Genomic DNA, 16,346 nt, shown 5'->3' with positions numbered 1-16,346 from the left:
ACTGAAAGCATAAACACAAGAAAATATTTTATACACTGTGCCGTTTCTCCCGAATTCATTTCCACTTCAATGATACAAAACCACGCAATCGTAGTTTCTTTTTTTAACCATCATTTGCAGTCTTGAATGTCCGTTTATTGTTTTACTTTCTTTCTTTGGCTATTTTCCCAAACTTCATTTAGGAAGACTTTTGGTTATTATGCCTACTTTCTACAATTTTTCAAATCATACAATCTACTCTGGGCAGAAACTTCTATAATTATAAAGAAAAATAATTTCTACAATTATCTTTAAACTTTTTAAAAAAATGTAGCTAACTAAGTTTTTTCTTATGTGTGAGTAATAAAATAATTTGCAGCATATTAAAAAAAAAACATAAAACCAATAGATCTTGCGTTAAAATATTGTTACAACCTGTAATGTTGCTTTACCAAAAGGGTTAGTTTAATCACTGGAAAGACCGTTTTACGATCAGCTCTGTTGGGTGCTGATTGGGTGCCGCGTCAATAATCTCAGATCTTGGCGACAAATGTGGCGGCCATTTGGCGACGACTTTGGCGACAAAATAGATATTACTGGAAACTTTGAGAATTTTAGTGATCCAGCCAGTAGGTGCTAAGAGAAGCTTAATCGGTCCAGAACCTTCTCTGCCAGCCTCCGGGAACTAAAAATTGACGGCAGTCTCAAACTGCACTTATTCGCAGTCAGTCTTAGTCGTGGAACGAGTCGTTAAGAGGACAGTGAAGCAACGGCGGAAAAGTGGGGCTCAAGTGATTGCTAAATTGTGCTGCTTGCCGAGTCATGGTGTTTATTGCAGAAGTTGCATCGTTTCGTGTGTGGAGTAGCCAGTCGTGTAGTAGTGAGTCGGCAGTGGGATACAGCTAAACCCGGAGGCAGTGGAGAATTGGAGAAGTTTGGAGAGGTCGTAGAGTGAAGTTACTCAGATTCCCCTCCTTCTTCTGTATTCTTTCTGGTCGTTTTTATGTGCTATGCTTGTTATTACTCCCGATTACTACTTGTGAACTACTGTGTGTTTCCTGTGTTCGTCTCGGCTGTATATGGTTGTCGTCTGTGTATTCGTTGTCTGTGCCTTCCTGTTTAATAAAAGTCGCCATTCGTTATTAAGGCCTGTTGATTGTTTTCACACCATATACCCACTACAAGCAAACCCGATGGCTTTACGGACTTAGTAGTTGAATTGGAAGTTCCGTAACAATAATAATGATACCTAAATATGAATATTGTTCATTATTTTTTATCATACATGACTTCGTTAAAAGCTGTCTCCAACAAACCAACAAAAAAGTTGGAATGGAATCTGTAATATTTTCTTTCAAACCTTTTAATAAATGTTCTTGTGTATTATTAAGCATACACTAATGGCGAACAATAATTACGAAAGAGCCCAATAGAGAGCAAATTTAGGCGATGTTTTTAGCAATTAATTGCTGGTACGCGATTAAAAACGTACGTACCAGGAAATGCAACATATATTTTGAACGCTTTTTTCCAATAGATTTGGTCAAAATTACAATTGTAATCGCATACTACATTTCACATATTTAACTCATCAAATATAAAATTTCATTCAGTATTCAAGACATTGCGTTTTTGAGTTATCACGTTTATATGGGATTGAAAGTACTGTAGTGAAAGCTTATAAGCCAGTTAACAGCTACGCTACACGGATAATTGCTTTTGTATTGTGGTCATGATACTCGGCTGCGAGCCACAAGGTCCCAGGTTCTATCCTCGATCAATTCAATCCGCCACGGTACAAACTGGCAGACGACCATGTGTAACGTTTACACTTTGACGGATATGTCTTCATGTTTTAAATATATTCTTGTGAGCTAAATTCTCTGCAACAAATTTTGTTCATCTAGTTCTATTTATTTTGTATTTATGATAGTAACTGCAATTTGGAATCCCAGATAGATATTCTTCTACTGAAAGGATTGTCCGAATTTAATGTAATCTATAAATTTGGAATAAAAATGATATACCACATTTCACCCGAATATTTTAAAACGTTTTTTGATTTATCTTGTTTCCAGGTGTACAGGCAAACAGATTGATATACTTCAAAAATGTGTTTTTCGGACTCAGAAAGGTCTGAAATTTGGAGATTCTTCAAAATGTATTCGAATATTTTGACGTATAAAATAATTTCTTTTTTTTTTATATATTTCGTATGCGAGAAAGTAAAAATAGTTTTTCATAAACCATATTAATAACTTTGGACACAGGCTTCTGAATTCATGATCACAAATTTTAATTGAATTTCTTTTATCATGTACTGAATCTAGGAAATGATTCAAGCAAAGCAAACATCCCTTATATTTTTAAGTATATTTTACTGTGTGATGATAACCTTTTCTCTGAAAGCATTAAGTATATTCATCAGAGGGAGCGATATCCTGATCATTAAATATATTGATCAGAAGACCGGACATCCTTATCACTAAGTATATTCACCAAAAGGCACACTATTCTGTTGATTAATTATATTCATCAGAAGCACAATATCCTGATCCTCAATTATATTCATCAGAAACACAATATCCTGATCCTCAATTATATTAATCAGAAGCACAATATCTTGATCCTCAATTATATTCATCATTAGATTCATCCTCAATTATATTCATCACAATATCCTGATCATCATCAGGCAGCATAATATCCTGATCCTTTAGTTATTCGTCAGGAGGCACACTATCCTGATCATCAACTATATTCATCAGAAGGCACAATATCCTAATCAACATCAGGAGGTATAATATCCTGATCCTTTAGTTATTCGTCAGGAGGCAGATTAACCTGATCTTTAGAATATTTATCAGAAAACACAATATCCTGATCATTTAGTATATTCATCAAAAGCCACAATATTCTGATCATTTAGTATATTCATCAGAAGGCACAATATCCTGATCATTTACGATACTCATCAGAAGGCACAACATCCTGATCGTTTAGTATATTCATCAGAAGACACAACATCCTGATCGTTTAGTATATTTATCAGAAGGCACAGTATCCTGATCGTTTAGTATATTCATCAGAAGGCACAATATCCTGATCTTTATATTCATTCATAAGAAAGCAAAATATCTTGATCATAATCCAATAAATCACTTCTGTACATCAGCAAAAATAAAGTACATAATGTAACTCCATTAATAAATATAAAAGTATCTGAAGTATAGCCTGGTGGGAAAATAATTTATTATGAGTTATGCTTTATGCATTAAACAATTGTTGCTCTTTAATAGCTATAAATGCATAATAACATAACAAAGGATGCATTTCCAACAAAATGATATTCGAATCTTCCTTTGACACAGAGTCTCCTATTTTCACAACCCAGCAGCTTTCGCTTACCTCTCTGTGTCTGACAGCTACGACAGCGCTCATCGCAATTCGTAAGCTGTCAGGAGTAGCTGTTTCATGGTTTACATCGTGAACTATCTGCTTCCTTTGAATAATGTCAATAAAGAGCGGAACAGGGCTGTCAACGAACACGCTTTCAGGAAATGCGCACACTGTTTGCATTCGCATCAAATGTCTGAAATTGAAATTGCTCTTGTCATTTTAGATCTCCGTAAAATTAGCGTTTTTATGCTCCAGAGGAGCAATTTGGGAGAATTTGATCCTTGAAAGGGGATATTTCATGCCTGCCTTATTTTTGAAATGTTGAATCTATGGATGAAACTTGTATCCCTAAGAATGAATGCATTATAAGTGACATGGCGCTTTATGGATCTTATAATTAAAAGTTTGGGTTTATATTCATTCATGTAATTTCAGGAAATAATTGAATAGAAATGATATTTTATTGCTATTAAGCCATTCAAAACGAAATGGACTACTTGATACGAATGATAGTAAATCATATTTAAGTAAGAATTTTAATCTTTGACTCTTGAATTTAAATATCGGAATGATACATTTTACTTTTCAAATTCCAATAACCTTTCCACAGCGACAGTTGAAAAAAATGAAATTCCATGCATAATATGGTAGTAATTAGTTGAATCAAGACATGAATAATAGATTTTTAAGCATTTTTATTTAACTTGATTTGCTCATTTTTGTAAAAAAGAATATTATAATCGATTGCGCTTTTTCTTCTTTATATACTATAACTGCGAAATCTTTTACATTCAAGAGTTCTTTGTAAAAATGTCCATCTATTTTGTTTCTGTGGTCAATTAAAAGTTAAAATCTTGGTTAAATAAATTTTGATTCAATGTACGTATTAGAAATTTTAAGAAGAGTTAATTTTCAGCCAAAGATTCATTCATTTCACTCCTTAATGAAACAAGATTTTGAAGTTATTTCAACAGTAAAAAGTGAATGGAAAGTGGGCAATGTTTAAGGCAATCGTTTTTATTTCGAGAAGCGTTCTCCATTTCATATTTTCCTGCTTCTCAAAAAATACACGCGTATGTTTGAAATTGGTGGCCATCCTCCAATTCTTCTAAACCAGATTATATTGTGTTAATGGAGTACATATAAAGTATCTCGTAACAGGGGCTCGCTTTACTGCTATGTCAAAGAATGAAATCTCAGACCGTAAGATTTGGAAACTTTGAAAGCCCTTTAAACAGGTTTAAAGAACTAACATTTCATCAGCATTAATTACGTGGAAATGAAAATAAGCTCAATCTAGTAACAGATTTTGAAAACTTAAAACGTAAAAAAAATTTGGTAATTATTTCTATTGGTTGTCTATTTTTGATATTGCCTTATATTTCTACTCCATTATTTTATTGCAAATATATTTTTTAATATTTTTCATACAACATAGGGTCCCAAGCGACGTTTAGTAGATGAAAATCGCAAAAATATAAAAAGTCCGAAAATTGGTGAAAATTGTAAAAAAAAATAATTCAAAAAAATAACAAGTAGTGTTTTAACTATGATTTTTTTAAAGTGAAAGCACATTGTTAATTTGTTTTTTTTTTCATGGAGGTAACATGCCGGTTGGATGATCTAGGGGGTCGTAAATTACAGAAAACGAAAAAGTAGTTTAGAACCCATATTTGCAAAAATATTAAAACTTGAAGAAAAATAAAAGCTTGAAAATGTAAGGAATTTTATTTTCTATAATTTGATATAAGCTTGTAGTGTGAAAACTAGGAAGTTTTAAAAATATTCAAGAAAAATTAAAATGGGCATCAAAAAACATCGTTGCGACATCGGTACCGATGTTTCCAGAGGGTGTTGTCAAATTCGAAAAATAAATTCAGAGCAAAGATAAGTAGACATTAAGGAGATGAAAAAATAGGGTCGCAGGTAACGTTTATTTAGTGAAAATCGCAAATCGGGTGGTGTTCGTATGCTTAATGCTTCATGACACATATGAAGAGGCACGCTTTTCTGCTAGTTTTTTTCTCGGATGAAAACTGCTTTACAAGAGAAGGTGTCTTCAGCACTCAGAATGTTATTTGGTTATTCGAAACCCCACCCGTCCCCATATCATAATCTTGTCGAACGTACAACACAAGTTTGATATTAACATCTGGGCAGGACCATCTGTTGGGGCAGTATCTTCTGCCCGAACGCCTCAGTGGCGCAAAAGTAACTTGTTTTCTTGCAGCGCGTCCCACCGGATTTACTGCAGGAAATAAAGACAAAAGTTTAACGACCATAAATTCTGCAATACTCATTAATGAATACTTGCTCACTACTTTTACTTTCCTCGAAAAAATGACAAATTTACATACGAGAAGGCTTCTTCTCTATTACCTTATTCCTAATCCTAGCATTCATAGGACCATTTTCTTCTCCAGGCCCACTGTCTTTTCCACATCTGTTTTTGTGATTTTCACTGATGAAACGTTATCTTCGACCCTGTTTTCTGGTAATTTTTCATCTCATTAATGTCTATTATCCTAGCTCTGAATTTATCTTTCGAATTTGACAACGCCCTCTTGTGAACATAGGTACTGCTGTTGCAGCGATGTTTCCTGGTGCCCATTTTAGTTTTTCTTGGATATCTTTAAAACTCTCTAGTTTTCACACTTCTCACTTATATCAAATTAAAGAATATAAGTCAACCATCTAACTCTCCGACCCGCCCTAAGGCACACGGATTTAAACCATAAAACTGAATGACTGGACCGCCGCAACAGCAATTGGCGGAACTGTGGTTGAGTCCTAAGGGCCGTCACCGACCACGGTACAATCCTCCCCGAAGGAAGTACGTCCCGTCATCGACGGGAGGAGCCAGATCCCCCACCTATTAGTGTACCCTCCAGGGTGGCGAGATCCAACCACCATGCCGGAAGCATCTCATCCTCATTTCGAGGTGCCCCCCACCGAGGGTCAATTAAAGAATATAAAATTTCTTTCATTTTCAAGCTTTTATTTTTTTTTCAAGTTTTAAGTAAGCGCAAATAAGCGCTCTAAACTACTTTTTCGTTTTCAGTAATTTACGATCCCCTAGATTATCAAATCGACCTGTTACCTACACGAAAAAAAATTCAAAATTGAAACATGATTTGTTATTTTTTTATTATTTTTTTACAATTTACACCAATTCTCAGAGTTTGTTGAAAACGAAAGCAACCAAAAATGTATAAGAATAGTAAAACATTTGTTGATAATTAAAAATAATTTTTTTTTTATCATTATACTTATTCTAAATCTTTCATAATATAATAAATATCTTTTTATGAAATTAGATTTGAGATTTATTTTTAAAAGGTGAAGAATATTTTTGAAATTTATTTTTCTAAATTATATCAATTTAAGCAACAGAAATACTTACATAAAAACATTTCTTATATCATCTAACATATAATGGATATTTTTCTAATTACCATTTCTATTACCTAATTACTAATTTCTATTACCTGACATAACGTTGCTTATGTTATGTCATGTCATGTTGTAACTTTTCATTTGGAAAGATGCATATATTTTTTTAAATAAAATTTTTGTTGAGGTATCAGAATTAAGCATGAACTTAAATTGACTTATAATTTTTAAGTAATAATAAAACTATTTCCTAAAATTATTGTAAGTTAATTTTTTTAAAACTGGATCATTGCAATAAGGACTGTCATATTAAATATTTGAGTCTGTATTTTCTTTTTAAGATTCAAATTTATTTTTAAGAATGATTTTTAATAAATAGCAGAATTGGGAAGCGTAAAGTAAAATTGACACTTTAGTAATCGGATTCTATATAGATTTAAAAACATTTATATATTTATTATTAAATTGCTGGCATTTTTTTAAATATTATGAAATACAATCATATATTCGGATGCAAAATTAAAACCTTTATCGGATAAGATGATATTAATCATGTCATTAATTTCTTCAAACAACGTCTTATTTCATTCTCGCTTCAAAAAACACGACACTACAAGTAATTTGCCAAACCCACTTATCGTCTTCTTATTTACTTTCAGAGTAAACTTGGGAAAAAAATAGAAAATCTCTTGAGCAATCCCAACTTCTTGACGTGTGTCTGCGATAAATCGCCAGGTCTGTCACTAAGTTGGCGATAAACGACAATGCAACTTACTTCTAAGAGGCTCGTCTATATATAACACCTCAGCTGGCTAACAATTTTCAAGAGTTTCGGAAAGGCACTAACTTTCTGTGATATATTTCAGTGTCCTTTCTCTCCAGCAACGTGTCACTAAATATTAGACTTCGTCAAGACGCCATATTTGGTCATGGAATCACATGTTGTTTCTATGAATTTTAAATTTAAATTTCGAGTAAATGAAGATCAGGTTTTCTGAAAATAGAAAACTCTGTTGATTAAAGTTCGATTAAAAAAACAAGTTAATTGATCAGATCAATAATTGAGTAACAAATGGTGTTTAAACTATGAATTTTTTTAAGTGAAAGCACATTCTTAAAAGTTCTTTTTTCTTGTTGGTGACATGCGTATTTGATGATCTAGATGATCATAAATTACTGAAAACGAAAATGTAATTTAGGACCCGTATTTGCAAAAATATTAAAACTTGAAGCAAAATAAAAGCTTGAAAATGTATGGAATTTTAAATTCTATAATTTGATACAAGCGTTTAGTATGAGAACTGTGGAGTTTTAAAGATATTCAAGAAAAACTAAATTGGGAACCAGAAAACATCCCTGCAACATCAGTACCGATGTTCACAGATAGCGTTGTCAAATTCGAAAGATAAATTCAGAGTATGGATCGTAGGCTTTAAGGAGATGAAAAATTTTGCAATGAAAATCGCTAATCCGGTGAAGTTTTGTACCCTGGATGCTTGATGCCACACAGAGATATGCACACTTTTCTGCTAGAGTTTTATTCTGAGATGAAACCTGCTTTACGAGAGAAAGTGTTTTCAACACTCCCAATGCGAATATTTGGTCATTCGGAAATCCCCACATCACTATCTCGTCTAACGTACAACACAAATTTGATATTAACGTCTCAGCAGAGTTATCTATTGCGATCGTATCTTCTGCCCGAACGCCTCAGCGGCACAAAGCACCTTGTTTACTTCCAGCACGTTCGTCCGGATTTACTGCAGGGCACACCGTCCATTGTACGCCAGAACATTTGGTGAATTCATGATGGAGCGCCAGCACATTTTGGTTGCATTCTTGAAATCTGACTTATTGTTTGCGAATGAAGTTTAACGACTGTTTAACGATCATTTCTGCAATGCTCATTAATAAGTACTTGCTCGCTGCTTTTATTTTTCTCGAAAGCATGAAAAATTTACATATGATAAGGCTTCTTCTCGACTACATTTTTCCTAATCCAAGCATTCATAGAGCCATTCTCCTGGCCAGATTCATTTTTTCGACATCTGTTTTTGTGATAGTCCCGGGATAAACGTTACCTGCGACCTTATGATTTCTGTTAATTGTTCATCTCCTTAATGCCTACTATCACCACTCTGAATTTATCTTTCGAATTTAACAACGTTCTCTGTGAACATCGGTACTTATATTGCAGCGATATTTTCGATATTTTCGATACAGCGATATTTTCTGGTTACCATTTTAGTTTTTTTTTAATATCTTTAAAACTCCTCAGTTCTCACAATAAACGCTTTATCAAATTATATGAAATAAAATTCCTTAAATTTTCAATCTTTTATTTTTCAAGTTTTAATATTTATTTCAGATAAGGGGTATAAACTACTTTTTCGTTTTCAGTAATTTACGATCCCCTAGATTATTAAATTTGCTTGTTACCAACATGAAAAGAAACTTTAAGAAAATGCTTTTATTTTAAAAAAAATCATAGTTGAAACACCATTTGTTATTTTTGTATTAATTTTTTACAGTTTCCAACAGTTCTCCGACTCCCTATATTTTTGGTATTTTCACTCCGTAAACGTCGTTTGGGACCCCATGTTGTATGATGATTCTTAATCCTCTTGATTCCTACTATCACCCTTCGACTGATGAATACTATTAATTAATTAATATACTATTAATTAATATACTATTAATATTTTTTTACCTTCATCAGGTAAAGAATAAAAATAACATTATTGAAAATTGAGCTCAAAGAAAATGCAATTGATTAAAAATGGTTCAATTATCTAATATTGAATTTTTTCTGACCTTAATGGTCAAATTTTTGAAAATTTATTGAACGATACGTATGAAAAAAATTAATGGTTATGTAATAGATCTTCAAAGGAATTATGACTAGGGAATTAGAAGTCTGAACTACTTTAAGAAATTTCGTCTGCAGATTTTTTTTTCAGCATTTATTTTTCTTTTCAGATTTTTTAATTGGAATTTCGAACTTCAGCTTTTGATTTTGAGAGGATAAAATGTCAATTTATATTTTTAAAATAACAAATTTTATGAAAAAGAAGAAATTTACCAATTACTGGTAATAGCACTTTTCAACATCACTCTCCTTGTGAAATTACCAAACTTATAATTAGCTTTCATTTGTGCTAGAAATCTAAAAGCTACTTCAGAAAATTTCTTTTAGACCGTAATTACTTGTTCATGATTTATTTTTTAATATGTTGAGATAACTTTATCAAATATTACCCGAATAAATCACATTCTATTTCAATTCCTTTGATGAATTGTACGAGGACGAATTTTTCTAGCATTTGAAAACAGCTTATTTCTTCATATTTTATACATTTAATATAATTTAATCATCAATTGTAAATAAATATTGTACTCATTGCTCTTTAATAAAACATATTCATGCATAAGGATTTAATATTTTAATTAATAGTTTAGCGAAAGGCAATTATCATAATTCTCAAATCAGAGCTGTAATCTTTCATGCGACGTTTTTAAAAAAATAAATAATACATAATATATATAATACATATTATAAACTTTTTTGAAATAAAAATTAAGCTTTTCAGAGAACCAATGTTATTTTTAAAATTTTTATTCTTCTATTTTCGGTATTTTTTTAAAAAAATATTATTTAGTTTATTTTACATTATTTTTTAAAAACTTCTTCTATTAATTATCTATTTAACTGTATTTTTTTGTAAGATATATTTTTTGAACCCGCCTTATAATTGCCTTAAATAAAATTTATTGAAAACTCAAAATGTATTCCTCAATAACTATAATAATTTCTTAATTAAAGTGAATTTCAAGTATAAGAACTCTTATGATTCAAAAACATTAATATATACAATGTTTCACACTATAATTTTGTTTCTCGTAATTTTTAAGCCTTTTTGAAAATATTAAAATGTACTTTAGTAAATATTGTTTACATTTTCCATTTATTTGAGGCTACTATATTTAAATTTGTCTATTTAAAGACATTTTAAAATTAGTAATTTTATTGAAACATCTTACACAAGACGGGTCAAAAATATTCACAAGTTCCCTAGCTTATGAAGCGGAAGGAAATATAATTTCATTCTCTAAATTTACTACAAACCTTAATCCTCGTCGTCTGAGTTGTGATTATTTTATGAAGTGGAAAAATAAGAGGAATCTGGCAAAGCTAAATCTCCCGGAAGATATACGGGATTTGTAGATGGTATTTAATTCAAGTTAATTGCTTTCCAAAAGGAATTTGCTCGGCTCCTTTAAACATAGAATTAAAAATGTAAAACGCGCTGCAAGTTGTCAACGGTCATGATTCATCCTATTAAAGGGGTTCGTATTATTCATGCACTATAAGATTATCTGTTGCCTTCTTTCATGGAGTAATAGCTGATTTTAAATAAACTAATGTTAGTTCCAAATTAAGAAAATGCTCCTAATTGTAATTAATGAAATACAAATGGACTAGTTTGCAAGTTTATAATTTATTCATGAAATTTCGTTCCTTATTTGAAAACTCGTTTGGCAATAAGTATGCAAATTCATTTTTCACATGCATGGAGATGTGAACCAAATTATTAATGTTTTAATAGATTGAAATAAATGTATGAAGGTATTAGGGTGGGAACATTAAATTAAAGTTTCAAAGATGTCAACTTAAACTTATTTTTCTGCCCTAGAAATTTTATTTCTTATTTTCTTATTGTAAAATAATAAAGGAGACAATCAGAATAAATGAAAAATGTCGTGAAAAATGCATTCTGTCTCTGTCCATTTCTATACAAATTCATCGACTTATTAGGATCGTTAAAAATTATTTTAAAATTCATTTGTAATATAAGCATTTAAATTGCTTTAGTTATTGAAGCATTGATATTTATAGTATGCAATATTCATAAAAATTAATCGATTTTGTATTTTTCTCAAAATTATAGACAGTATAGAGTCTTTAAGAGACTAAAATAAAAAAAATCAATTTCTTAAGAATTATGTTATAATTAAGATTTATAATTTAATCTTACATAATAATTCATAGCGCTTTCAAGTAACTACTAAGATTATTTCTTATTTAGCAAATTCTTACTGCACAATTCATAATTAAATAAATAATTTAATTATGAATGTCAAAAAGCTATCATAAATATCGTTTTATTTAATATTAAGGAAAATAATTAAATAAATAATTTAATTATGAATGTCAAAAAGCTATCATAAATATCGTTTTATTTAATATTAAGGAAAATAATTAAATAAATAATTTAATTATGAATGTCAAAAAGCTATCATAAATATCGTCTTATTTAATATTAAGGAAATGAAAATATTATAAATATTTATATATAACAACATATCTGCAAAAATAGGATATCTATTATAATCTAAAAATATGGAATTTTCTGTCAAAAGAATTACTTCACTATAGCATGCCTAAAGGATTATTTATTTACAAAAAAATAATTATCCCAGTTTATTCAAATTTCTGATGCAAGTGATTTAATAGAAATCTGATAATAGCCGTGTTTCATCTATTTTATTTTAAATCACATTTGAAGCCACATTCATGAAGTAACTTTTTTACTGATGCTTTCATTATTAAAACGTCCTCTTTATTTCAAAGTTTTGATATTAACCAAATGAAATAAATTGTCCTTTTTTTTTACCTCTTTCAGAAAATTTTATTTGAAGAATTAAATCGTATTTGTTTTTGGTTTGCATTCTGGAACTCTTTCAGATATGATAAAGTATAATTGGTTGGTCACAACGAAAGTATCCTAGATAAAAATATCCTTATAAAAAGAAAAGCATTAGAGTGACAATCAGCTGTAATAATTAGGATATATTTTCAAAGCATTTGGAAATGATTAACTTTCAAAATAAATACAATTTAATTAATGATAAATCAAAGATAATTGGGTCAAATTATCTCCTATCTATCATTAATTTAAACATGATTCAAGACATATTTTCGACTATGACAAAACATACTGACTGATTAGAACTAAATAAAGATAAAGATTTTGTGAAGAAAGAAAAGCCGCAGGAATGCCAAATATCAGGTTTCAAACATTACATTTTCCGACCATCTTCCATTTTTTTTTTTTAAATCCAGCTCATTAACATTTACACGATCAATTAAATATTATCAGGTCGACCCATCTTAAAATTTTGTGAGTGAGGTTTCGTCTTGATGTCTGCTTGCATAAAAAAAATATTTTTGACTGAAAATCGCAACCTATTTTGTATGCTTTATTCGCAAACCGATTCTTTTGTCTTCTCTAAACCATGTTTACTTTATAAACTTGGTTTAACTGTGTTTTTTTATATAAAACTGTGATTTTATATAAAAAAAAATAAAATCACAGATGTTTACACAGAATTTAACAGAAGAGAATGTAACTGCAAACCGAATATATAAAGCATTTTCATTATTATTATTCATTTGGATAATTTAAAAATTACTGTTGTTTATTATTTAAATTATTTTGCAGTAAACAAGAAATTATTTTCAATATAAATTTCTTTGTTTCTGATGACCTTTATGTAAATTTAGATAATCCAGAATCATTAAAATATCCCGATTTTTCACTAATATTTTAATTTCTGACAATAAATGCATGGATTTCATTTTAAATCGTACTTATGGCAAATATTATTTGATAGAAGAATCTCCAAGTCAGTTAATATATATTTCCAAGTAAATTGTCTGAAGAAATATTGAAAACATCCGGCGGCAACTGCATAAATGATCGCAATCAGTACTCATTAGAATCAAGAAAACGATTAAGAAAAAAAAATTCTAAAATAGGAATTATGTTCGAAAAAAGGAAAAAAATAACCAACAAATTTTGAAAGTATTTTCTTTCAAATATTCTTTTCATTTCATTGAAAGTTAAAAGTATAAGTTTCAAAATAGTTTTTCTCGAACATTTTTTTTTCTTCCAAAAATGTTTATTTTTTAAACGTGATTACTAAAATACTATTAAAACCATCAGACCAAAATTTCACATTTATTTAGTTTAGAACATTGCCTAGAGAATAAACCAAAATATAAGCACAAGGGTGAACCATTGTAAATTTAGGCACTTTATAAGCTTTAAGGAAAGAAAAAGATATCACAAAAGCTTTACACTAAAACCTTTATAATTTGGAGAAATTTTGAATCATTCCTAAATTGTTTTTCCAACCTTTAGCCAAAACATCAATGATTATGCAAGAGCAGAAAGAGTTACAATTCCGATAATTTATATTTGATTGATATTTTTAGTAAAAAACTAAAATATGGGGTAAAAAAAATTCTCACAAAGTTACAATAATAATAAATTATTTTTGTATGCTAAATTCAGTTTTTACAATATTGTCATTACAAAATAGAAAAGTCTTCCTTCGTAAATCGTTATTTAAAAACGATCTCCGTACGTAGTAAAATACCTTTAACGTCATTCTTTGCTTTTGATCTGTGTTCAAAATATTGAGGTACAGCCCTTACTAGTTCTCCTGCAGTTTAAAAATAGATTGATAATCTAATAAACTTATCGTGCTTTGTATAAATGAGAAACAAGCAAAAAAGACATAAATCCATGATCATTTTGATTGCAATTCACCCTTCACTACGAACTATGTATATTAAATCTGGAATTTAATATAAATATACTTAAACTATCGTTACTTGTTTTTATGGCATACAGATATATTTCAAATAATATAGGATAAGAAATGCAGCCAAAAGAAGTAACGTACACGGAAAAAAAGAATGTCTAACATCCCGTAGTAAATTCTTACACTAGTTCTTTATCTCAAACAAAGTAAAACTCCCCTACAAATGTTTAACTTTAAAATACCTTTTTATGGTCGCCCTTTGCGGTTTTGTCTTAAGAGAAGATCTTTATTGTAATGTTTGCCTTCTTTCTCTTTTGGATCTTTTTTATAGTTTGAACCTCTTACCTTTAATCGATTCTTTGAGTCTGAGAAAAGAGTGAAAAATAAAAGATTATTTTATTTCTCCCTTCCTTCATACTGTCAATTAAATATCGTCAAATATTAGCTATGCGTCATCTGTGCTATTATTCATAGATGTTGTTAAATTGGCTATAGTAAAAATGGTATTTTATGCCGATATATTGCAATAATTTTTCATCGGTATACAGCTAGTTCTACAAGAGCCCGTTAATGCTTTAACAAAAAATCTCATAATTTTTAATTCCAAACACTATTTTTGTTTTAAATTTAGAGTTATAAGGGTGAAAAAATTCGAAATCTATCTATATATATTGTAATGTCTTGATCTAGTCTGATCAAATAACGAAGCAGAATTTCCAGACAATTCTTTATTTTACAGCCCTATATATACAAAATAAGAACTTGTTCTAATCTTGGTTAAATAAATAGTTATTTACACCTGTAGTAGGAGACACAACAGTCGAAGTCGAAGGTTTATGTTGAAACTCAGTTGTTTCTCGGACTCCGAACTCGTGGGCGTAGTCCAACAGTCTGCCTGCAATTCGTTTCTTCTCTCCTTTTAAAAAAAATCTCCGCACTTTATTTCGGCGACAATCTCAGCCTCTTAATTTACTTTGGTCATTTGAGCTCTCTTTCGGCCAATCGGGGTTCAGCAATATGCTCTTTCAGCGGTGCCAGTCGGTCGTGGGAAGGTCCTTTGTGTGATGCACCTTTCATAACTGACTCTTCTGGAACACGGAGTTATCATAGTCCTTTCACAATGAGAAACATTTAGCATCCAGATGTTTGGACACCCCTTTCTCTTTGAAGGTACTCTCAATATCTCTTGGACGAGGAATTTCCACATGTGGTCTTTCACTGTAGTCTCTAATGAACAGATGCGAGATCACCCAGGTGAAAAGATCCACCATTTGGCTATCTCGAGGTGTTTAGTAAGTAACAGTGACGACACAGCTGGCTGTAAATGTCTTATCAGTACTGGGAAACGGGGAATGTTACAATATTTATATAAATTTATATAAATTGAATATCCATTTGTTTACCTGTATGAATTATGAGATTCAAGAATAATGTTCTATAATTATACAAACCTTGACATAATCAAAATTTGGCGTACATGTTTTTTAGTTCCTAAAATGATTAACTGTGCTATTAAAAAATTTCTACTGTCCCTTAACACTAGGTATACCATGAGTTGGCCTACACTTTTTTCAAACCAAAGGGTCAAAATAACCCCTTAAGGTATTAAATTAGAAAAAATATAAATTGACCTTTCTATTATGAAGTTAAAGTAGAAAAAAACTTTCATATTTTCAATATATTTGTTAAGGTGCGGTGTGATGAAAAGGCTATGTTTATTTACTTTCAAGACCATTTATTCTTCTAGCATCATCTTCTACCAAGACATTGTCTCACACGTCTTCTTACTAACAACCTTTAATAACGTCTATCTGACTGATTTTCGTCTTCATCTACTTGCTTCTTATATACACACATTTTACTAAAATATACTAATTTCTATATTTATACCAATATCTATGAGCGTCCCTATCAAGCCGTCATATATTTAAATATAGCTGTATGTATTGTTAATAATATTTATT

Source organism: Argiope bruennichi, chromosome 4 (assembly GCF_947563725.1).
Source record: "Argiope bruennichi chromosome 4, qqArgBrue1.1, whole genome shotgun sequence".
In the NCBI taxonomy this organism is placed as follows: domain Eukaryota; kingdom Metazoa; phylum Arthropoda; class Arachnida; order Araneae; family Araneidae; genus Argiope; species Argiope bruennichi.
Note: the sequence above shows the minus strand (reverse complement) of the source record.